The sequence below is a fragment of the Athene noctua genome, chromosome 1 (genome assembly GCF_965140245.1).
Source record: "Athene noctua chromosome 1, bAthNoc1.hap1.1, whole genome shotgun sequence".
NCBI lineage: Eukaryota > Metazoa > Chordata > Aves > Strigiformes > Strigidae > Athene > Athene noctua.
The window spans coordinates 69268635-69291640 of record NC_134037.1 but is presented as its reverse complement, the minus strand read 5'-3'; the positions used below and the strand labels follow the sequence as shown (position 1 = coordinate 69291640).

Below are 23006 nucleotides of genomic sequence, written 5' to 3'. Positions count from 1 at the left end.
CAGTATCTTAGGGATGGTTTTCATTTGCTGAAATCATTATAATATGAACATCATGGCTGGAAGACCCTTGCTTTGCAAGAGCCATATGAAATCTTGCAGGAGTTGCTGAGTGTCTCACCTCCTGATTCTTTTACTGAGGTTCCCCACCTTTACAGATCTGAGCCAGAGTACCAGTTATTTCACAGCTTGTCTTTCAGTACTGGAAATGGTTTTCTCTCTTCTAATGAGCATTCAGACAGGCCTGTTCTGCTCTTAGGAAGTCCTACCTTCTCCTCTCTGTATCGCCTGTCCTGCTCTTCCAGGCGCTGCACTTCAGCAAGCTCTGCGTTACGCAGCTCTGCGTAGGCACGCTGATGTGCCCACAGCTGGGCCAGTGACTTCCAGCAAAGCTTGCTCAACTGTTTTCCCAACCAGCACTTCCAGGATGGGCTTGACTTCAACGTCAAAGTCAAACAGCTGAGGATGAGAGTCAGGGAAAGAGAGATGAATGACCCTTGATCACAATCACTGTTAACACCTTGGCAAGCAGAAAAGGAGGATGAACAAAGCCCTTGTGCTGAAGGCAGGGCTGAGAAGTGCAGGTGGGAGGCCAGTGCCAGCTAAGGCAGAAACACAAATGCAGCTGGGGGCTAAGTGAGGAGGGGGCTGGAGTGAGACACCCCACACTCTACCACAGCCACTGTGGGGGCTGCCAGGGAGAAGCAGAGCCCTCACCTGGACCCTATTTCTTCTCACCTCCATGTTCCCAACCCCTTCTCGGCCAGACATTATTTCTACAGGGGAGGGCATTTCTCAACACTGTAGTTCTCAGGTGAAAGCAGCAGAACCAGTGCACATGGAAAAGCACCTTCCTTAATTTTACACTTAACCTCAGAGTGGAGACAATTTTGTTTTAATGCCTTCTATGAGGATCAGTTCCTTTCTCGTTTTGCCCCTGTTTTGCATCAGAAACTTGTTTCAACCAGGACACACCTTTTGACAGTGCATGGGGACCCACATCTCTCCTTTTCCTACTTACCTGGCCACATGTACACCTTTTTCTTCTTGGGTGAAGAATGGAGAGGGTTGTCCGTGCAGAAAAGCACCTTTGTGACTCTATGTGCACCTCTCTTGCTGCTCTTCTGAATGTAACTTTAGAAAGCAAAAGCTGCAGGACTTGGTTGTGACTTTTAAACATGACAATTTAGTAAGGCAAACATTATCCAGCCAATAAACAGTAAAATTACTTTTGTGAAGCCGAAGACAAAGCTCAAACCACAACTTAAAACACACACCAGTCATCTGTGCATGCTCTGATGCCATCTTCTCTGTAACGTCTGCTGCTCTTGAAAATGGTTCCTGAAAGGAGATTTCACTCCACAGACTTCTGAAGTCAGCGTCTAGACCTTTAAGTTTCAGCTCACCTTGAAGAATAAACAGCTCTTGGAGGAGTTAATTTTGATAAGGCAAGTGCAAAAAAAGGACACAGATAGCATATCAGATCTGCTGAAAATGTGTCTTTTCATAGCTTGTTCCTCCTGAGAAGCAGAGGCAAAACAGACACCTTGGGATCTGTTAGGTTAGGAGAATGATACTCTGTTTCTAGCCCTGCCAGAATGATTCTTGAGGTATTAGCACATCTGTAGGACAATGTGCTTGAGGCAGATGTTTAACATTTAAATTTTGTTTTGTGAGTGCTGTCATTTTGAACTTCCAGAAAGTGTTCCTGTAGAAAAACACTGCAAAAACATATTGAACAATCTACCACTCTCTCTGTTTCCACAGATGTATTCCCATATCAGATTAAAGAACTTAGCCCAGCAGCCCCAGTCTGTGACATCCCCAGTCTGTTCTCATACCTGTGGAGCCGTCTGTGTGCTCCAGTGACTCCTCAGCCAAGGCACAGACAGGCAAGGCAATGTCCTCCTCAAATATTTCTGAACAGTTCTTTATGAGGAACTCAACCAACACTGTCACCTGCACACAGAACACAGAAAAGAGTTTATTTCAGTCAAAAGGGCTGAAAACATATCAAACAATCTTTCCTGCCCCTGCCTGCTGTCTTTGTATGAAGGGCAGCACAGAGCAGGGTGGCTTCTGCCAATATCCTAGCCTAAAGTCAGAGGGTGAGTCAGTCCACTCTGGAGGATGAGGCCTGATGCTGCAGTCGAATTCATCTGCCCTCATATGGACAAAACGCCATCAGCCACAGCTTTGGCCTCGCTGTCCAGAGGGCCTGTGGGTGGCAATGCCCACCAGGTGCCCCTTGCCCTCTGCGTGCATGTATTGCGGGGCTGCGCTACGACGTAGGGGGCTGCAGGGCAACTGCTACTCTTGCTCAGAGGAGGCGAGACGAGGGGCAGCCTTGTCCATCACACTGCCGGCACCTGAGCTGTGGGGCACCCCCGGTATGGAGGGGTGCTGTTCAGCTTTTGCAATGGCAGTGGGATCCCTATGGATGGCGCTGAGGTGCCCTGAAGCGAGTGGCTGCTTGATGAGTTCAACACACCTTGTCATTCATCTCCTTCTGCACTTCCAGTGGGAGCGTGCTGTCCGTCTCTGGGCTCAGCATATTTGGGCCGACGCAGATGGCCAGGTTGCTGGAGTCCATCCTGTTGGTCTCTGCGTTTTGGCTGATGTGGTGGAGCAGAGACAGCAAGTGCTTGAGCAGGACAAGGTTCGGTCTAGGCAGTTTGTCAGCCACCCTGAATGAACACAAACAAAATGTGACGTTAACTCATAGTGCATCAGCCCCTGCTTCTTTATCTGAGCAAGTCTTAATTACACTCAGACAGATGACCCTTCCTCCAGAAAGAGCCATGCGTGTGCTTTTTTCACTGCTTAGCAGAAGTATCATTCAGAGATCCCCAATGGCAGCTGAGCGTGTGGTTAATTATAAGATCGTGAATGATGAGTTCTTGACTGAATGATGAGGTCTTGACTGGAAGGCAAGCATGAAAGCAGTCGATGTCCTTGAGTAGGTGGAATGCCATCAGAAGATGTCACTGGAGGCTTCCCAAAGGCACATGAAAGCCTGTGGTTGTGCTGCGGAGCTTTCAAAGCACTCCCAGTCAGCATCTGCTTCTGCTCTTGCTAAAGAGCAAAACATGGCAGTGGTCCCCACATGCCTGACATCAATGACAGGGTATGTGAAGGTTCCCTGGCAGTGCCTGTCCCACAGCACCATGATTACGTTAGCTGAGACACTGTAAGGCTCCTCTTCCTAAACTAGCCATTTTGTAGGGCAGGCACCAACAGGATCTACTCTGGACACAACTGAGTGTGAGGGGGGAGGGTGGGAAAAGAGGTTCCCTGGGAGGGTTATGAATGACTCAGAGATGGGTAGCTAAATCAGGTCTGTGTCAGCCAGTGCTAGATGAACCCAGGGAACGGGAATATGGAGAGAGGCAGGGACATCTTCTCCAAAAAGCCTATGGGCTACCGACACAAAGTCCCAAGTACAAAAGTGATTCAGGTTCTCAAGATGCTTTATGAAAAGAGACTAATTATTTGAACCATTAGCCCCGGAGCCGAGGAGACGGAGAAATGAAGGTGGGCAGCTGGGTGTGGGTCTGGGCCTCCGAAGGGGCTGCAGCTCCCCAGGGCATGGGGGCTGGCACACAGCTGCCGTCTGCACATGGGTCTGCACAGCCAGGGCTTGGGGCACTGCAGGGTGCCTGGCTACTGCAGAAAATGTCAAATTTTTTTTTCAAGCACTGAAGAAAAATGCAGTTCTAGATGCGTCAGCTGGAAGGAAACAGTTTTCACTTTGTGTTTGATAAGAAGCCTTCCACCTCCACAGAAGGCTTCTCCTGCTGCCCTCCCCTCCAGTTTGGCCCTGCACCCATGGTGGCACAGGGGAGGCCCTGGGGGTTTCCAGCTCCCACTCCCTGCTCACAGCCAGAGCAGCATCCTTTGAGTGTGTGGGGGGTGCGAGGGGGAGCGGAGAGAGGACAGAGGGGGACGGTGCTGAAGGCACAAGAGGGCAGGACAGACAGCTCACAGCGATCCCGCCACAGAGACACATAGAAAGACACTGATGTCACCTATTGCACACCCTGTGCTAGTGATGCCCGACTGGACTTCCCTCCTCTGCTAAACCGCAAAAGTTTCGCAAAATCTACTCATATTTATAGCATGAGCAGCCAAGACCTAGGGTCAGCCTACACAGTCCATGCTAAGATCAAAGGCTCAGAATGGTTTGGGCTGGAGGGACCTTTAAAGATGATCTAGTCCTGACGTCCACACGTTTCCTACTCAGCCCACACTAAGATCCTGGGTTTCAAGGCTTTCTAACTGCAGCTGCCAAGTATTTCCATGCCAGGTCTCAGCCCTGGACTGAACCCTTTCAAAAAGTTCAGCAGAGCTGTTTCAGCCTGCCGTCTGAATGAGATTGGAGAAAAATACATTTCCCTACCTATATTCAACCATCTTTTCAGATGTCCCCATCAGCAACCCTTGTCACCTCCTTGCCAGAATTTGGTGTTTTATCTTTGTACCACCATCATGAGATGCCTCAGCTGGGAGGTGGGAGAAATTGTGCAGCACTGCTCCAGCATTCTTTGGGAGAGTGAAGTGGAGGCTTTAGCACCACATAGGCAGGATACTGGACTTCTGCTTTGTGTTTTGTGGTTCTCATGGAAATTTCCCTGTAATTTTCAGGAGGAAAAAGGACAGAATCAAACAGCTGAAAACCAGAAGTTATTCTCTGGAGCAGATCTTCCAGAAAGTTTGTATCCCACATGGGCTCCAAAAAACCTGGGGAAATTTTCAGAAGAGCTTAAGCTCCTTGCTGCTTTGAAAACATGTCCAGGGACATTATTTGTGTGGAAATCCAGTCTCACAGCTCGCTGGAAATGACAGAACACCCCCTTCTTCCTACTGCTTCATACCTGAAATCGAATACACAGCTACAAACCCAAACTGCATGTAAAGCAGGCTGTATAAAGCCAAATGAAACACTCAATAGCCACCCGAAAAATGCATGCTCTGCCTCAAAAAACACAGATTATTGTGGGCTCATTACCAAACCCTTTGCAGGGAGCAGCCTTGTTCTGTTTGCACACTGCATTAAACTCATTTAGTCTGAAGTCCCAGAGCTGCTGCTGGTGATTCATCTTCTCCAGCACCTCTGGCCACTTTCCCAAGAGCAGAGCTCCTGGCACAGACCCCAACACCACTCCTACCCCGTTCCCTGCTAAGTAGTTGCCTACGTAAAGCACTAACAAATACTGCCTCATCCCACACCACCTGATGCCTGTTTCCCTCCAGACCATGGGTCTGTACTCTTTTGTAAGCAGCTCTTGCCAGTCAGGGCTGAGGACATGAAAAAGATGCCTCTTTTCTGAAGTGTACAAACCTTTCAAGATACAGATCCTGAGCAGTTATCATGAAATATCCTGGCATATGCAGATCCACAGCATTTGCAGTGCCTGACATACGCACAACAGCTCAGGATGTGATCCATGATATACCCCCACCTTGATAGCAGATATGAACAGAAATGTCTGTTCGGGGATGACGTGAACTCTGAGTTTGGAAATAAACCCCAGAATAGTTCCTCAAGAAAAACTGGATGACTGAACAAACCAACCGAGGCACAGGTTGCCTCACTCACACTGCACTCTACCGGCCATCAGCACTGGAGGCAGCGCTTATCCCAGGTGCAAAGCGTTCATGCGGCCCAACGCAAGAGTCAGGTGCTCTCTTTTGCTTCCCACGCAGAGACCCACTGGGCTGCACAGGCATGGCCACCCCCCCTCTTTGCACACCCATGAAGTAAGACACTCATTGACTGTGGGGTCCCTGCCAAGGGCTCAGCGTATCACACTTCTCAGTCTGGTGATCCAATCCACAGATATTCACACAGCAAACAGCACAGAAACAAGAGGCTGCACATCTTTTTTTGATAAAAAAAGGGGAAAGAAGGATTATAACATTCATCTTCCCAAGCCACTATTACATGTGCTGAGGCCCTGCTTTCCAGAGTGGCTGGACATCTGCCTGCTTATGGGAAGCAGGGAATGCATTCCTGTTTTTGTTTTGCTTGCATGCACAGCTTTTGCTTTTCTTATTAAACTGTCTTTATCTTGACCCATGAGGGATTTTTTCATCTTATTATTTCCCTCTGTCCTGCTGAGGAGGGGGAGTGAGAAAGCATCTGGATGGGCATCTGGCAGGTGGCCAAGGTCAATGCACCGGTCTTTTTTATTGTTGCCCAACGTGGGGCACGAGATAACGACAGTTTTGGTCTGCGCATACTATAGCTGTGGTAGCTGTTAATTGACAGGCTTCTGCGCCGGTCGGGGAGCTCACTTGATTTACCATGTAACAGAGCTTAGGGCTTGTCAGCAGCTGCTTTCAGCTCCTGTCTTTGCTGCACCTCTTATCTCTGTGTTTAGCTGTGCCTGGGAACATTCTGATAAAAGCAGCGGCCATGAGCTTGGCCCTGGCACAGATGCAGCTCCTGTGCCAGGAGGGCTGTCCTGCAGACAGGTGAGGGATTGCACCTCCCTCTTCCCCTCTGGGACTGACGTGGCTGCCTCTGTTGCACGGCTCCAGAGGTCCTCCCACATCCTTATCTTAGCTGCTTTATTAACTTCCTTGTCTTTTTGTCGCGTGCATAGAACTGGTTTCGGTCTGGTGTTAAGAGGAAACAGTTTGCTGGTGAGGTGACAAGGAAACATGCCTTTAGGCCATTGATTCCTGGGTAGCAGGGTATGTGGGAGGACTTGGGCAGGTGCCTGGGGTGGTTATCACCTCCCATAGCCTGGGATTTTACACCTCTACAGGCTCGTAATCTGATTGAATTGGTGCACTAAGTGGTAGAAGGGTGCCTTGCCTACCTCAGTGAAACCCAGTAGCTCTCAGCATTGCACTGGGCCTTTCCTTGTGCCTCCTGAGCCTCCCTTCAGCACCATCAGAGGAGCATGGTTGAGACAGGGACCCAAACCACATCTGGGAACACCATAAATAAGATAGGGACCCAAACCCCAACTACAGTCAAAAAGAAGCACTGGATGCAGAAGTTGATGGGTCCATACCATCAATTAGTACAAGAGGAGGAAGGGTCTGTTCAGGAAGCTGGTCCTTCAGGAAGGAAGCAAGAGGAAGAAATGAGAGAAATCACCCCAGAGGTGGAAACTAGCTGGTCCCTAACCTTGGGTAGATTTTGAGATATGCTGAAAGATTATAACTGCCATCCAGGCAAGCAGATTGCTGTCACTACCACTGAAGAAGGCATCCAATATCTGAGAGAATTAGCAGTACTGGAAAGTCTTCTACAGTGACCTGGATGACAACCTGGATGATGTCCAGCATACATGGGCATGTGCAGAAGGGTCATCTGAAATGCACCAGCATTATATTCCAGCTGTCTGGTGACAATGGACTGACCAGACTCTGATACACCAACTGTGAAGAGAACATCCCACTAGCTCCGATGTTTTGAAGAAAACCTGTCTCCCTCCTCATCCCTACAGGCCAACATCTCAGCTGTCAGGGGTGCCCTGCAGACCCAGCACCCTCCCGGACAGAAGGGAAGGGAGCCCAAGCACATGCTGTGTGGCACTCTCTGGTTCCTCCTGTGTGATCAGGGGGAGAACATAAGAATTCGAATGGTAAAATCAACTCCAAGTTAGGGGCCCATGTGCGCAAACTGAGGGACAAGACAGCTTCTAAGAAGGGCCACCCAAGATGGCTATCAGTTCTGCTGCTGTTGAGATGGTGGAACGCAACCAGTGATCTCCCAGGTATATAAGAGGACTAAGAGTGCCTCCCTTGATTTTGGTGAAGGGATTTCTGGTCTCACACTGCAGGAGTCTCCAACCAGGAATAGATGGTCTCTACATTTGGCCAGGAGGAGGAAAAGGATAACTAGGTTTACAGGACTGTGTGGATTCAGTGGCCTGGCACACCAGATCCACAGAAGAATAAAGCGTTGGTAGACACCAGTGCACAGTGTACACTAATGCCGTCAGGGTACGGCAGGGAGGAACCCAGCTGGATTTCTGGATTGACAGGGAGATCTTAACAGCTGTCTGTATTGGAGGCTAAGGTGAGCTTAACAGTGGCAAAAGCACCCCATTGTGACCAGACCAGAGGCCCCATGTATCCTTGGCATAGACTACCTCAGGAGAAGGCACTTCAAGGGCAGTGATGGGCTTCTGATGTAGTTTCCATGGACTCAGAGAAGGTTAAACAGCTGCCTGCCTTGCCCAGCCTCCTGGAGGATCCCTGTGTAGTGGGGATGCTGTACGTCAAAGAACATCAGGTGTTGACTGCTACCACAATGGTGCACCAGTGGCAATATAGAACCGACTCCCTGGTTCCCATCCATGATCTGATTCATCAGTTGGAGAGCCAAGGAGTGATTAGCAAGACTCAACCACCCAGACATAGTTTGCTTTCACGTGAAGGGTTGTCTGACGCACCTAGAGCTGAACATACCAGGGAAGCACAATCCTACCATTTGTTATGGACTGATCCAGGCTGCCAGGGCAAAGATCCTGAATATCTGCATTACATCAACAACATAACTGTGTGGGGAAACACAGTGGAGGAAGTGTTTGAGAAAGGGAAGAGGATAATCTAGATCCTTCTGAAAGCTGCTTTCACCTTTAAAAAGAAAAAAAAAAAAGCAAGGTCAGAGGACACACATGAGAGATCCAGTTCTTGGGAGTAAAATGGCAGGATAGACATTGTCACCAACCTTCAGATGTGATCAGGAAAATAACAATTATGTCCCCACCAGTTAACAAAAAAGAAACACAAGTTTTTCTAGGTGTTGTATGTTTCTGCACGATGCATATTATGGGTTAAAGTCAGCTTGTGAGCTCTCATTAACAAGTGTCCCAAAAGAAGAAATATTTGACTGGAGCCCTGAACCACAGCAGGCTCATGAGCAGATCAGCCGGGAGATAGCTTGCATAGTAGCTCTTAGGCCTGTCCATACAGGACCAGTTGTGTAAAATGTTCTCTACACTGCAGGTGGGGAACATGGCCTCACCTGGAGTCTCTGGCAGAAACCACCACAAGAAGTCTGAGGCCAACATCTAGGGTTTTGGAGCTAGGAGTACCAAGGATCTGAAGCTCACTATACTCGAAATTCAAAAGAGATAGTAGCAGCATGTAAGGAAGTTCGAGTTGCTTCAGAAGTTGCTGGCACAGAGGCACAGGATGTTCAAAGGAAGCGTTCCCTCTACACATCAAGCAACCGATACCATGTGCAGTGAGTGGGTAGTGTTGATCATGCAACAGGCCTGAATGGGGAACTCCAACCACCCAGGAATCCTGGAAGAGATAATAGACTGGCCAGAAGGCAGAGAGTTTCAGAGCATTGCCCAAGGAGGTGACTCCTCCTCAAGAAGCATCACCATAGGAGTTATCAGAAAGGCAGCATGCTCTATTTACCAAAGAATCCTGTTTTTTGTAAGATACCATCAGAAGAGGAAAGCTACTGTGTGGAGTCCCACATGACATGTTGTTGAAACTGTTGCAGCAGAAGGTGAGTCATGTCAGTCTGCAGAAGTGAAAGCCATCCAGCTGGCCCTTGAGACTTCTGAAAGAGAAAAGTGGCCAGTACTCTATACTGACCGACGGTCAGTACAAACACCCTGTGGGGCTGGTTACAGCAATAGAAGGAGACCAACTGGCAACACAGAGTCTGGATTGCTGCATTGTGGCAAGACATCACTGCCTGGACAGAAAACATTGTTGTGAAGGTATGTCATGCAGATAGATGCTCACCAACCCAAGAACTGGGCCACTGAAGAACATCAAAATAAGGAGCAGGTTGACAGGTCACCAGAATTGAAGTGGCTCATGTGAACATGGACTGGAAATGTAAGAGTGAGGTCTTTGTAGCTCAGTGGGCCCATGAACACTGGGACATCTAGGGAGAGATGCAACATACAAATAGGCTTGTCATCAAGGGGTGGACCTGACCATTGAAGCCATCACACAGGTCACCCATGAATGTGAAATTGTTGTAATCAGGCAAGCCATTCGAGTAAGGTAATCCTGGAAGAGAAGGTGGTGATTGGGTTATTGATATGATGAGGCCTGGCAGATTTGGCTCTCTTTGACCACCTGCCAAGGCAAGTGATACAACATGCTACTATGGTGGAAGCCACTATTGGGTGGTTGGAAATATACCCTGTAACCCATACCTCTACCTGAAATAACATTTGGGCCTTGAAAGGCAAGCCTTGTGGTGATGTGTTACCCCAGAAAGAATTGAGTCAGACAACAGGACTTACTTCCAAACTAATCTCATAGACTCCTGGGCCAAGAAACACGGGATTTATTGGGTGTATCACATTCCCTAGCACCCACAAGTCTCTGGAAAGGTTGAATGATACAGTGAACTGTTAAAGACTGCTGAGAGCATTGAGTGCTGGGGCATGAGAACACTGGGATATAAATTTAGCAGAGGATCTGCTATCTGTCCTGTTCCTGCCCAAGGAATGCCCCTGCATACTGTAGGAGGAGATAGTTCACATAGGGAAGTGGCTGGAAAGGACGGTGTGGGTTGCTTCTCCCTTGGGAAGAGGGCAAACCCACTCAAGGGATTGTCTTTGCTCAAGGATCTGAATGTACTTGGTGGATAATGTGGAAGAATGGGGAGATCCAATGTGTATCTCAAGGGGATTTAATCTTTGAGGAAATATAATCTGTGAAGTAATGCAGCAGGAACTGCCTGAACTGGTGGGGAATGGGCTGCATCAGGAACCAGGTGAGTGGAGTGATGACCCAACCCAAACTGAATTTGGCACCCAGCGATCCCTGGAGCAATGCTGCTCCTCCTGTTCGGGATGATGACCTTGACAGATGGGGCCTTAATCACTGACTGTTCTTATAGACGTTTTAGGGGGTGAGGCCCATGGAATGGGAGAATATACCTCTCTGTATGTTAAGGAATAGGGTATCATGGTTAATGAGGATGTATAAACCTGCCTGTTGGATGTAAAGAAGGTTTGAATATGTGGTGTAAGTGTTGGTAAGAGGGGATTTCAGGAATGGGATGGTCAGAGGATACCTAGATGTATTAGATATTGTGGGACCTAAGTGTGACACAAATGGTATGGCTTTAGGGATAGGGATTGTGCTGGGTCTAGCTGGGATGAAGTTACGAAATTAACTTTCCTCATTGCAGCCTATGAGATTCTGTGCTTTGCATTTGTGTCTAGAACAGTGTTGGTAACACACCACTGCTGAACAGTGCCAGCATGGTGTCAAGGCTATCTCTCTCTCTGTTCCCCACAACCAAAACCAAGTAGGCTGGGAATGGGCAAGAGGTTGGGAGGGGACACAGCCAGGACAGCTGACCCCAGCTGACTGAAGGGACATTCCATACAACATGACATCATGCTCAGCAATAAAAGCTCAGGGAAAGAAGAAGGAAAGGGAGGACATCCGTGGTTAATGGTGTTTGTCTTCCCATGGAACTGATAGATGTGCTGAATCCCTGCTTCCCACAGAGTGGCTGGACATCTGCCTGCTGATGGGAAGTAGGGAATTAATTCCTCTTTTTCCTTTGCTTCACATGCAGCTTTTGCTTTTCTTGTTTAACTGTCTTTATCTTGACCCATGAGGTGTTTTTTTAAATCTCATTTTCTCCCCCTGTTCTGCTGAGGAAGGAGAGTGAGAAAGCACCTGGGTAGGCGTCTGGCAGCTGGCCAAGGTTAACGCACCACACTCACGTGCACACACATACTCACAGGCTTTGTACATATGTTTATATACCTGGGCATACACATGTTCTCCTCTGAGCTAATTCACTTAGTAACAGCAGGCAATGAAGACCGAGTCAGCTTTTCAGATAGTGAAAATAAATTTGAAATAAACTTCAGGTTGGAGAATTGCTATCGATTCCTTGGACTAATTATTATTATAATTACTGTATTTCATAGAGCTTCCAGTGAGGTAAGAGCGAGCAACATTGACTGAATGTCAGCAAAATGTTGTCCCTGCCCCAAGGAAAACCCAGGCACCGGCGCAGGTCCTGCACTGTTCAGGTGGTCCGAGCAGTGCTGTTAGGGACACCTGAGGGGTAACTGTCAACAGAAGTGATGGTAGCAGAGCCTGCATCTCAGTATGTACAAGACGTGGCAGATGGAGTGCAAAAGCAAGCGGGCTGCCTGGCAGCAGGCACTTTAGTAATGAAGCATCACAGAAGCCTGCAGACTCCTCTCTGATTTTACTGGGCTATGTTCCAGAGTGCGTCTTCACCTTTTTTTTTTTTTTTCTTAAATATCTGCAAATGAAAGCCTGCTAAGCTCTTGGATAAGATAAGTGTCTTTTTAACTTCTCAGTCTCTTATGAATTTCAAATAGCAATTTTTTATTATCTTAATTGGTGACTGCCTGTTTTAATTAGGCATCACAGTTAATCTTACACTGCTGACACATATGAGGCTTTGTGCAGAGCAAAACATGGTGTTTTTTTAGCATAAGCACCAAAAGAAATATGAATTGTAAGAAATAAGATGACCATGTTTTCAATTTTGATTTTCATTCTCTTCCTTTCACTGTAATCTTCGGTTACCACCTTCCAAAATTCTCCAATATTTCACATGCAGATAGGTCCTGGCCAAGACATTGTGTGACCTTAGAAAAAATTTCTTCCCTTTGCAGTGATCTGGAAAACATTTCTGATCTAAACAACAATAGGCAGAAAGCAATGGTCTGTCTTGCTTCTCTAAAAGTCTCAAGCCATAATTTTGTCTGTCCAGCTTGAGCTAATATCACATAATAAACAAATTTGTAAATGTAGAAATCAATCACTCCTGATCATGCTGTCTGGGAACATATTGCAACTTCCAGAAAAGCTGGCCTGCGTTCATGTCCTGGAGGGCTTAACTGAGCCTTCACAATAGTTGCACTGATGATGCCAAACCTCATGTAAGTTCCCTGTTGATTTTTGCAGGCTGCCAGAGAGTGTCACAGAGGGAACCCAACACCTTGGAAAGAAGTTCTATTAATATTTTATACAAGAGATGTGCTCAGCAATAAAGCTGAAAAAATACAAGAGGGAAAAAACCCAAACAAACCAAAAAGCCCCCAGAACTCCCTGGATCACACAGAGCCAAGAAAAGGAGGGTAATACAGGCAGAGCTGGGCGGCTGATTTTACAGTGGTTGGCTGTACATAAGCAAGGGCAGAGCCTCTGTCACTAGATGCAACTTTTGCAGGAGTCTCTATCTACCTGTCCTTTCTGGGGGTCTGAGTGGTTTTGAAAGGTGCTATATTTTGATGGGGTTTTTTTCCTAGAGGGTGCATTGTTGGACAGTCAGCGACACGATAATTCATCCCTCTTCCTCCTCAAGGACAAACTGGAGCTCTTATTAACCAGCCCACATTGGACAGGACACTTGTCCTTCTCATGGGAAAGAGCAGTTCCTGTGCTTTTTCCTGGTGAAAATACCACAATCTGGACTGCATGAGGTAGTGACCCTTCTGGAAGCAATTAATCATTTCTTGAAACAAATCCCTTCAACGACATCTCTAGCTGCTGAGCCACACAGCTCAGCTGAGAGCAGGTGACTTGTAAAATACAATGGTTAAGTACAGGCAAGTCTGTAGAGGAAATAACCCACTTTGAACAGATAAAGCTCCCTTGCATTTGGGTCATTTAGATTTTGATAAGAAGAAGGAGCGTGTTGGGTAGTAGAAAGTCAATCCCAATTGTCTGAGAACCCTGCGCAATTCTTACCAGCATTAAAAGGGTGATTCCCCAAACCTGTGCCCGGGAGGACACCAGGGATGCGTTTTCCAGTTTTCAAACTGGACACTTGTAGGGATGATGGGGATGATGAGAGCATTATAGAGCCTTTACCTCCAGGTCAGTGGTGACACAGACCCCTATCCTTAATGTCCCTTGGCCCCATCCCTCATTCCTGCATCCCTGATGGACTCACATTCGGTGAGTCCAACTCGCTCTTTCTGACACCCTGTGATGTTACATTTGTGCCTTCCACGCTGCCTCCGTAGCAATTCTGGCGAACAGGCCTTGGCTGTCCCACCAATAAATAAGGAGCCATGAAGGTTTGTTGTTTTTTTTTGTTTGTTTTTTTTTTTTTTTAAAAAAATTGTTGTTGTTATTTTTGTGAGTCGCTTTTCATTTCATTTCTCCCTGCGCCCATTGATTTTTGTCTCCTCTTTTCCGGCAAGCCCAGCTCTGCCAGCGGCCCCCCCGGGTGATGCTGCCAGGGGAGGGAGCGACTCCTCCCTCGGCGGGGAGCGCGGAGCGGGGCGGGGGGAGCCGCCAGCGGGGGCTCCGCTCACTCGCTCCGGCTCCGCGCCCGAGGCGGACCGGCCGCGCAGCGCTGCGCCCCTCCCGCCCCCCTCCCGCTCCCCGGCGGCTCCTGCGGCCGCCTCCCGGCGCGATGCCGGGGCCGCGGGCAGGCGGGGCGGCCCGGAGGGGCAGCGGCGGCGGCGGCGGCGGCGTTGGGGTCCCCGCGCCTGGGGCGGTGAGTGCGGAGCGCCGGGACCGGGGCCGGGGCCGGGGTGGGGACGCGGGGCAGCACCTCACCTTGCCGGGTGACAGAGGTGATGCTGCTGCTGCTGGTGCTGCGGGTTGCGTGAGGATAGAGTCTGCTGAGCAGCTGCCTGGGACTTTGAACTCGGTCTTGAATTTGGGAAAAAGCAAAACCCGAGACTTCTCTTGCCTGAGTCTAGAAATGCGCTTCCGAGGGGACGGTTGGGCTCAGCGGGTTGGTGCCCCAGCCCCGGACGGCAGAGCGCTCCTTACCCACGGGGAGCGGGCGGTACCAGGGTCAGGTTATCAGAGGTCAGGCAAACGTGCAGTCCCCCACCTCTTGCCAGAGACAGGATCTGAAGAATCTGCTTGATGAAATCACTGCACGGTCAAACCGCTCAGACACCGCTTTAGGGCAGCAGAGTCCTGGAAAACAGAACGAACAAACCAAAACCCTCAGCCACGAGTAAATGGATATTGGTTAAAATAAAACCGGCGGGTTTCTTGGCTGTATCTGTGTGAGGGAAAGAGTTAAAGAGTTTTTTTTTCCTTGTCATTATTGTTTGTTACGGAGTGGTTTAACATCATTGCAAGAGAGGGGTTTCACATTAGTGCATGCTGTGAACTCTGTTACACGGCACCTGGTCGTCTGATGAGAGCCCAGGACCAAAGCCCGGTCCCCAGGGTGGGTCTCAGCTGCAGCGATCGGTCCTGTCAGCAGGGAGAGGAGCTCCGGCCACCAGCCCATCGATTGTGAGGCCAGAAGGGACCGTTACATCATTTAGTCTGACCTCAAACAGGAGCGAGGTGCTGGCTGGTAAACAAAAAGAAAATTGCCAGGGACTGAATCTCTGCACCGAAACACAGCATTTCTTCATGATATTGTCAGCTTTGATGAATAGGCCTTTCCACAAAAACTGAGATTAGTGGCAGGGGCTCTCTGCATGAATCGCTTACATAGAGGTGCCTGGATCATAAGTGGGAGCTTCAGAGTTTCCAAATATAAAGTCTGGAAGTGCATTTTACATGTCAACTGATCTAGTTTTCCATTGTTCCTCCTGCTCTCCAAAACTAGAACTGCTAGCAGAAATGGACAGTTTCCCAATAAGAAAAACCTTACTGAAAAATAAAGAGTTGAGGGGAAAAAAAGAAACAAATAATAGTTGTGTTTTGTTCAAAGCTGCCTGTAGAAAAAAAAGTAAAAAAATCAAAATTTCAGATAAGCTTATTTTTCTCTCTCTTGCCATTTCTTTCTTTTTAACCTCTCTTTATTTTTCTATTTCTGGTGAGAAAGATGGAAAGAAACAAAAAGAAAGAAGTAGGTGGTTGTTTCGCAGAGAAAGTTGGGATGGTGACTGCCCCGAGATCAATTTTTACTTTAATTAACTTTTTTCAAAAGTGATCCTTCAACAGACATTGAAAAAAATGCTGTTTTCTTTAGACATAACACAGCCCCTGCACTTGCACCCATAGCATGGAGCTGGATCTGTCTTGCTGCACTTTGATGTTCAGTCTAGTCTTCACTTCTAGTTTTATGGATCTGGCTCCCCACTAATTTACCTAAGCCTGGTACTTTTTCAGAGTACCAATGGTCTTTGAAAATGGAACAAGACAGTACTGAATAAGGCTCCTCAACTTATAATACATCCTGCTTTTTGTGATACTAACAATGTAGGTACACCCCTTGTAATGGCACAGGAATGGAGCATCACAGGACTGCCAGGCTGTACTGGGATGTGATCCCAAGAGACAAGGAGGGTGAATCGCCTCCCCAGCCTCATGCATCCATCGGGCTGGTGCACCATCTGCCGCAGACCAGTGGGTCCTCCTGGGACCTTGAGAAATGTGTATCTACTGCAGATAGTTATGGATGCCTGGCTTGCGTGGTGTGGCAGGAAAAGGGATGACAGTATTTGGGGTTAATGAAGTCCAGTGCAAAGCTGCATCCCACAGTAATTTATTACCTTGGAAAACAGGGATGTGATGCCAGACAAGTAACTGGCCCCGCAGGAGGGCAGGACACCGGGAAGGCAGGACCAGAAATGTGGGAAGATGATGATGAGGAAAAACCTCCTGGTGCCACCAGTGCTGGGAACAGCAGCAGTGCCCAGTGGATCTTGTGGGGGGATTTGTCACAGCTGGCTCTTAGAGAGCTTGCAAGCAGGGCCCCTGCGGGGGCTCTAAATCATACTGACTACACAGTCAGTAAAGAAAATCCCACCAGTCCCCGTAATCAGGCTGTTGGGTTTTAAACCTCTTTAGATAAAAATCTGTTTATTGATGTGTTGTTAGAAGTTCAGAAGTTCAGAGTAACTGCGCTGACTCCAGAAATGTTAATAGTGCAAAGTAGCTTTGGAAAATAGTTTTATTATAGACCAGCTCGAGACAAATTCCAGTCTGGTTTGTTCCATATAAGCCCGGAGCCACTCCTTGGGATGGTTATCTTAAATCAGGAGTGCTGCAGTTTATTTCAGAGGAGCCACTCTGCCATCACTGATAGAACTGAGATCAGAAATCTTCCTCTTGCATATATTTGTAAGTTCCTTCCCAGACTTCCTGACTGAGCCAAACCAACCCCTCACCCTAAGGGACCACCTGCAGGGCCACTCTTGCAGGTACTGCTGGGGATGGCGGGGCAGCAAAGCACAGGACGGGTCCCAGGGGTGCCCTGGTCTGTGGGGGATAAAAGACCCAACTGATGCCACCCATCTATGTGCCACTGGGAGATACTGGCTGAGGGCTGCCCGTCCAAAACGGCAGCTAGTGGGACTGGCTGCAGAAATGTCCAGGATTATGTAGCACTTGAGAGTCCTTTGTGGCACTGAAGCACAATTATCCATAATCAGTATAAATTATAATAATATGCATAAACTGCTAGAGCCAGCCCTGGCACCTGTTTGGTCCATGCCAGGTAGCAGTGACCCTCTCAGCCCTTGCCCTCCTTGAGGCAGCAGCATCCTGGGCTGTTCCTGGTGGGGAGCAGAGCTCTGCCTCGGGGTGGGCAGTGCTGGCTACTGCAGGCACAGTCTGAGCCCTGGCATCAGCCGCATCTGAGGCAGTTTAATTTGGCCGCGCAGCACTGTCTCGGTGAGTGTCCGATGCTCTGCTCTGCACCGCCTGCTCCGAGCCCTTCTCACTTCCTCGCAGCTGGGGGACCTCACCCCTTTTCTGCCTGGCTTATACCCTTTCCTCCTCTTCTTTCATTTCCCTTATCCTTTGTGAATGACAACAGTTAGTGACAAGATTTGGTCCCTTGCTCCCATCTCCTCAGTCACCCCCATTACTTCCCCATCTCACCTGTTCCCACCATGCCTGCCCGGGCAAGGCCTCCTGTGCCACGATGCTTGTACAGCACTGGCTGCACCCACTCGCCTCCCTGTGGGAGGCAACCAGATCCTTCCCCTTAGCAGATGGTCAGGGGGACATGGGTGATGATGCCCCAACTGTGGTGACCACTCAGGGGTTGAGGCCTGGCCATGCTGGGGGGAGAGGTGGTCCTGCTTCCAAGGTAAAGCAGGGCTACCCCCTTGGCTCTTGTCCCCTCCTTGCTGCTGGCCTCAGGTGAGAGACAAACTGGGGAAGAGGTCCAGGCAAAAGCTCATTTAAAGGACTCATCCCCTCCAGGAGCCCCTTTTCATCCTCTTTTTAGTGGGCCAGTGTGCTGGGGTAGTCACAGCTGCCCCTTCCCCAGCCCATGCACATGCATGACATGGCCAGGGAATGGAAAGTCCCCAGGAGTTTCGGTGTATCCCCTGGGAAAACCTGGTTGAGGAAAGACAGCTTTACCTGCCAGCACACTCCTCCTGGAAAACCCCCGGGCTCCCCTCTGCTTCTGCTTCTGGTGCTTCCTGGGGTTTTGTTTAAGCAACTGCTTAATGTGAACCCTGTCAAATTTCTCTGTTCCTACCTCCTTTCAGGAGGAGGAGGAAGGTTGTGGGTTTGCCATTTTCACAAGGACTCTTGCCTAGCATGGTGATGAGGCAAAGAGGCTTTTAGTTCATCTTTAAGGATTGTAGAAGTAGGTTTGCAGATGTGGGGGCATTTCTGAAAGTCCTGAAGAAACAGAAGTCCAAGGTCTTAGAAACAGATTTAGTTTCCAGCTAGTGCTGGCCCTTGCCTGCTGAAGAATCTGGCCACCTAAAAGTCTCTCCAGATGGCAAAATCCTGTATATCTCTGAAGGAAGTAACGCTTTCAAAGGCTTTCTGAATGAGTAAAAACAAGCAATGCATTTGTGCCTATAAACTAGCAGCACGTGGTTAGCCCACCCGAGGAAGAATGACTAAACTCTGGATTTTCAGGTTTTTTTGGAGTGATTTGAGCTAATAAAGGACTTGTGACTTCTCTGCCAGTTTCAAAAACCAAATGAATTGGTTCCCAGGTTGTTCAGTGCTCTCAGTATCCTGTATCTTACCATAATGTGCAGAGCACTGGGATACTTTTTAGGCTTTCCCTCCTGTTTTCCTGGTTACAGTCGAATCTTCAGGCACTTGTGGATGCCTGGGTTGAAGACCTTGTGCAGTGCACATGTAGGTGATTTCATTAAGCAAACGGCTTCCAGTGAGTGCACCTGAAATTCTGCAATCTGCAGATGTCATCCTTGCTTTATCTGTGGTGTGTCTTGGAATGAGAGCTGGTTATAGGCTAGAGTAAGAAGAGATGGAGTTTAACTTGTGGCAGATACTGTGGTATCCTCCACGAAGCAAGAAAAGATTTCTGTGAAGTGGAGGAAAACCCCTGAAGAGAGAAAGTATGATGCAATTGATAGTCAGTACTGGCATGGGTTCAAATTCTCCCTGCTCTTGGACGCAGGGCAAAGTTAATTTGGCTTCTCTGCACCTGCTGCAGTCTTTCAGTAAAAATCACGTGTAGTTTTTCTCCAGCAAAGTAGCAGCAATATTTGGGAATACAGTTTTTCCTTATGACATAATATTATTCAGTTCAATAAAACAAATTAAAATGACCATCCTCTCCATGTAAATTTAAGACCAAACACAAAATCTGACAGGCATGTCTGTCCAGGTTCAGGTTTTGCACCACCAACCTGGCATTGGCATTGCCCACCTGTTCTGGCTTTCTAAGGGATTTCCAAAGAGGGCAGGGAGGTTTTACTAGGGATCACACAGGAGGCAGGGGAGGGGATGACATCCCTGGTAAAGATGCCCAGTAGCCATGAAGAAGCAAGAGGGCTGGGACACAACTCAGCAGCCCTGGGGGGCTGGTGGGAGCTTCTCATGGAGCTCTTTTTGCACTGACAAGTATTCAATCCACAAGGAAAAAATATACATGTGGGAACTCCTGTGAAAACTTGTCTAACAAGGCATTGGTTTAATTTTTTTAAAATCATGAAAACTGAATGAGCTTTCCATGTGGAAATAGCCAGTTCCAAGCCCCTGGACTCTGATAAAGTAATATATTGCTTTTATCTGAAACATGTTGCATGCACTGGGTTGATTCTCCACATCTTGGTAACTCCCACTTCCTAGATTTAGTCCTTTGCTACTGAAATGTGGTAGGAAACCTCTCACCTCATCCAGGCAGGATTTGTTTGCAATCCACTGAGAGGAGAAACCATCACCTAGGGACCTATGGAAGGGAACAATTTGGAAGGACTTCTTACTGTCTCAGCTGGCAGCCAGCGCACTCCTTTTGCAGATGACAAGCACCAGAGCTGGGTGAATCAAGGAACGTCTGTACCCCATCCCTGCTGCTGGGCCTGGGGCCATGCTTCCCACCTCTGCAATGAGGTAGCAAACTGCCGCTGACTCTGTCCCTCACCCAGAGCTGGGTCTGCTAAACCACATAACCCTGCTGCAAAGCACGGTGGCTTCTGCAGGACCGTCTGTGGCTCCCCACCCCACAGTGGTGACATTTGGGTTCATGCCTCAGCTTCCCAGGAGACCCTTCAGCATTAGAGCCCAGAGCCAGGTCTTGCTCTCCCTCGTATTTGGAGTGAGAGGTGGAACATCAGGTCTGATATTTTCACTGGTGCCAAAATGTGTGCATGTGTACATATGTGTAACTTGAAACATATTGCTCATTAGGTTCTTCGCTATATGCACTTGGTAGATGAAATTGTGGCAATTCTAGAATAACAGGAACAACAGTAACAGAAATCATTTGCTTTACACTGGTTCAGGGAAAGGAACAAACTTGTTCTTCCCTGCAGTGCGATGCTCTGTCTTTGCCCTGCTGGTGTCACACTGATGCAGGCACCTTGAGCATCATGCTGTCACCAGCCATAAGCCCTATCCCCACCCCAGGCAGCAGTCGGCAAAGTTGTGTTTTCCTGAGCATCCCCTGTCCACTCTGCAGAGAATGTGCCACCGGCTGGCCAGAGGTGGGTTCAGAAATAGTTCCTTGCAGTGTCGCTTGCTGGCAGACATTGCACCAGATTAAGAAAGTGGTGTCTGCTCTCCCATGTGCAGCTTGTTTGGGAGCCTGCACTGAACAGTCCTCCTGGGTTTAAAAGGAAGCGAGATGACAGACAACACTGACAGTTTCATAAGCTGATATGGTCAGAACTCATGACACAAGGGAGTAAGCTGGGAAGAAAACAGACCTCTGCTTGGGTCAGGATTCATCCTCACTTACCCTGCAGTGTGCAGCTCTTTTTATTGCTGTATCATCAGACCAGTGATTTATCCTGATATCTTTGGAAACAGTGATGGACAAGCTGTGCCCTCCACACATACGATATTGTAAACTGGAGTTAGAGGACTTCCCCAAGAGTCCTAGTGGGCTCAAGCATAAAGACAACACCCCACAGTGTCTTAGGAGAATAACCTTTCCCCAAAACACATTTAACTCCATGTGCTCTGCAGTGAGAGAGCAACATGGGCTTTGTCACACATATAGATAACAAGCAACTTCAATGTTCATTTCTTTGACTTTTGATTGTGTATTTTAAGGTTTTTGTCAAAGGTAGGCAGCAAAAAGGTCCATGATAGTACAAGCGTGAGAACAACTATTGCATTCAGAAACCAGTTCCTCTGCAGGTATGAAGCAGTGTCACTTACTCCTGTCACACAAGCTCCCACAGGCAGAGAGGCCACAGGACTAAATATACCAGTGTCAAACTGGTATAAACCAGGTATAAACCAGGAGTAAATATACCAGTGTCACTCCTGACTTTCTCTGTTGCTAGCAGAAAGGGGTTTTCTAGCCTCTCACCGCAGTGCTGCTGCAGTTTCGTGGCCGTGTGTGCCAGCAGCTTTCCCTGCAACGGGAGCGAGGTGACTTCTCCTGCTAGTGCTTTACTTTTCTCTCCTGATAACCAGGGGCATTGCTCATTTCATGTGAAACTGCATTTTTTGGGGGGTTACATGGGCCCGGACACCATGAGGCAGTCTCAGCCGACTTGACGCCTCATCACCCTTCACAGGGCTTGGTCCTCGACACCCTCCAGGAGTGCGTGGTGCCCTCAGCTCCGCTCTGTGCTGCGCAGGTGCCCACCTTTTGCGCTGGGCTGGTTTGCAGTGACTCAGTGAGATCTTGGGTTCTGCCCTCTAGGGAAATACTCACTTCCTCGTCTCAGCTCCAACTTTGGCAGCAGTGCTTGGTGCACACATGTGCATGCAGACACACACACACACTCACCTGCTCCTCCATGACTCCCCGGCAAAAGACTGAGACCACTTTTCTACTTCTCCCAGGAGAGAAGATTTGCAGACACAGATAGTAGGGCTTGTTTGCCATTTGTATACTACATGGAGTAGTATGCTGCTAACAACCTTCAGGAGTAAAAATAGACAGTTAGAGGTGAAAGCTGCTGCAATTCTGATCAAGTTGGGACAAAGTTTCAATAGAAAGCAGATGGCATTTTTAATCATTCTTTTTCCACTCAGTAAATGGGGCCAAATGTTCAGAAAGTTGTCTGTAAATATATCACTCTGCTTTTCAAGTATCTAAAAAAAAACCTGCAAATATGACTTTAATAAGACGGACGTCCCCCGAAGGGTGGTAACCTGCCCTTTATCGGCCTCATGTCAACGCTTGGCAGCAAGGAGCCATTTCTTGCCTCTGATGCTCCTCTGCTGTGTCACTTGTTCCTGAAATAGCCTTGTTCCCTGGAGCTCATGCTCACATTCAGATGGTGTGGCCACACAGAGGCCACTCTCCTGAAGTACAGATTTAAGGGATTTGAGCTCTTTTAGAAGCAGGCAGCTCCCCTGTGGATTTGCAGGAGGCAGCTTACTCACCTCTAATCAAAGCCAGCTTGGTTGCCTCTGCATGGCACCCGGCTCGCTTCTGGGAGCCCAGCTGGGCTCACTGAGAGCAGCCTCCTCTCATCACATATTACAAAGTGTGGAGATCTGTATCCAACCCAGCTGCTCCAGGGGCCTTTTATAGTCAGCGCAGAGAAGTGGGCAGTTCTGGCCACTTCTTCCAAAGCCATCTGCAGAAGCAGGGAAGGAAGAACAGTGCCCTACAAGCACCCATGTCTCCCCACTGCCTGTAAAAGGATCTCAGGGGCAGACCCATGCAGGCACCAGTGCTGAGGATGCTCTGATTTGGGCAGACACTCACTGGCATGCCTCAGCTGGTGGCC

The 23006-nt window shown here is 48.5% G+C and overlaps 1 protein-coding gene across 1 annotated transcript in view; it reads left to right on the top strand.

Moving 5' to 3' along the window:
* Nucleotides 1-14374: 14374 nt before the first annotated feature.
* Nucleotides 14375-23006, top strand: part of TAGAP (T cell activation RhoGTPase activating protein) — a 55989-nt gene continuing 47357 nt past the window's right edge. The window contains exon 1 of the mRNA XM_074924514.1: nt 14375-14449. The gene's annotated coding sequence lies outside the window, so the exon portion shown is untranslated. The remainder of the gene's footprint in view (nt 14450-23006) is intronic.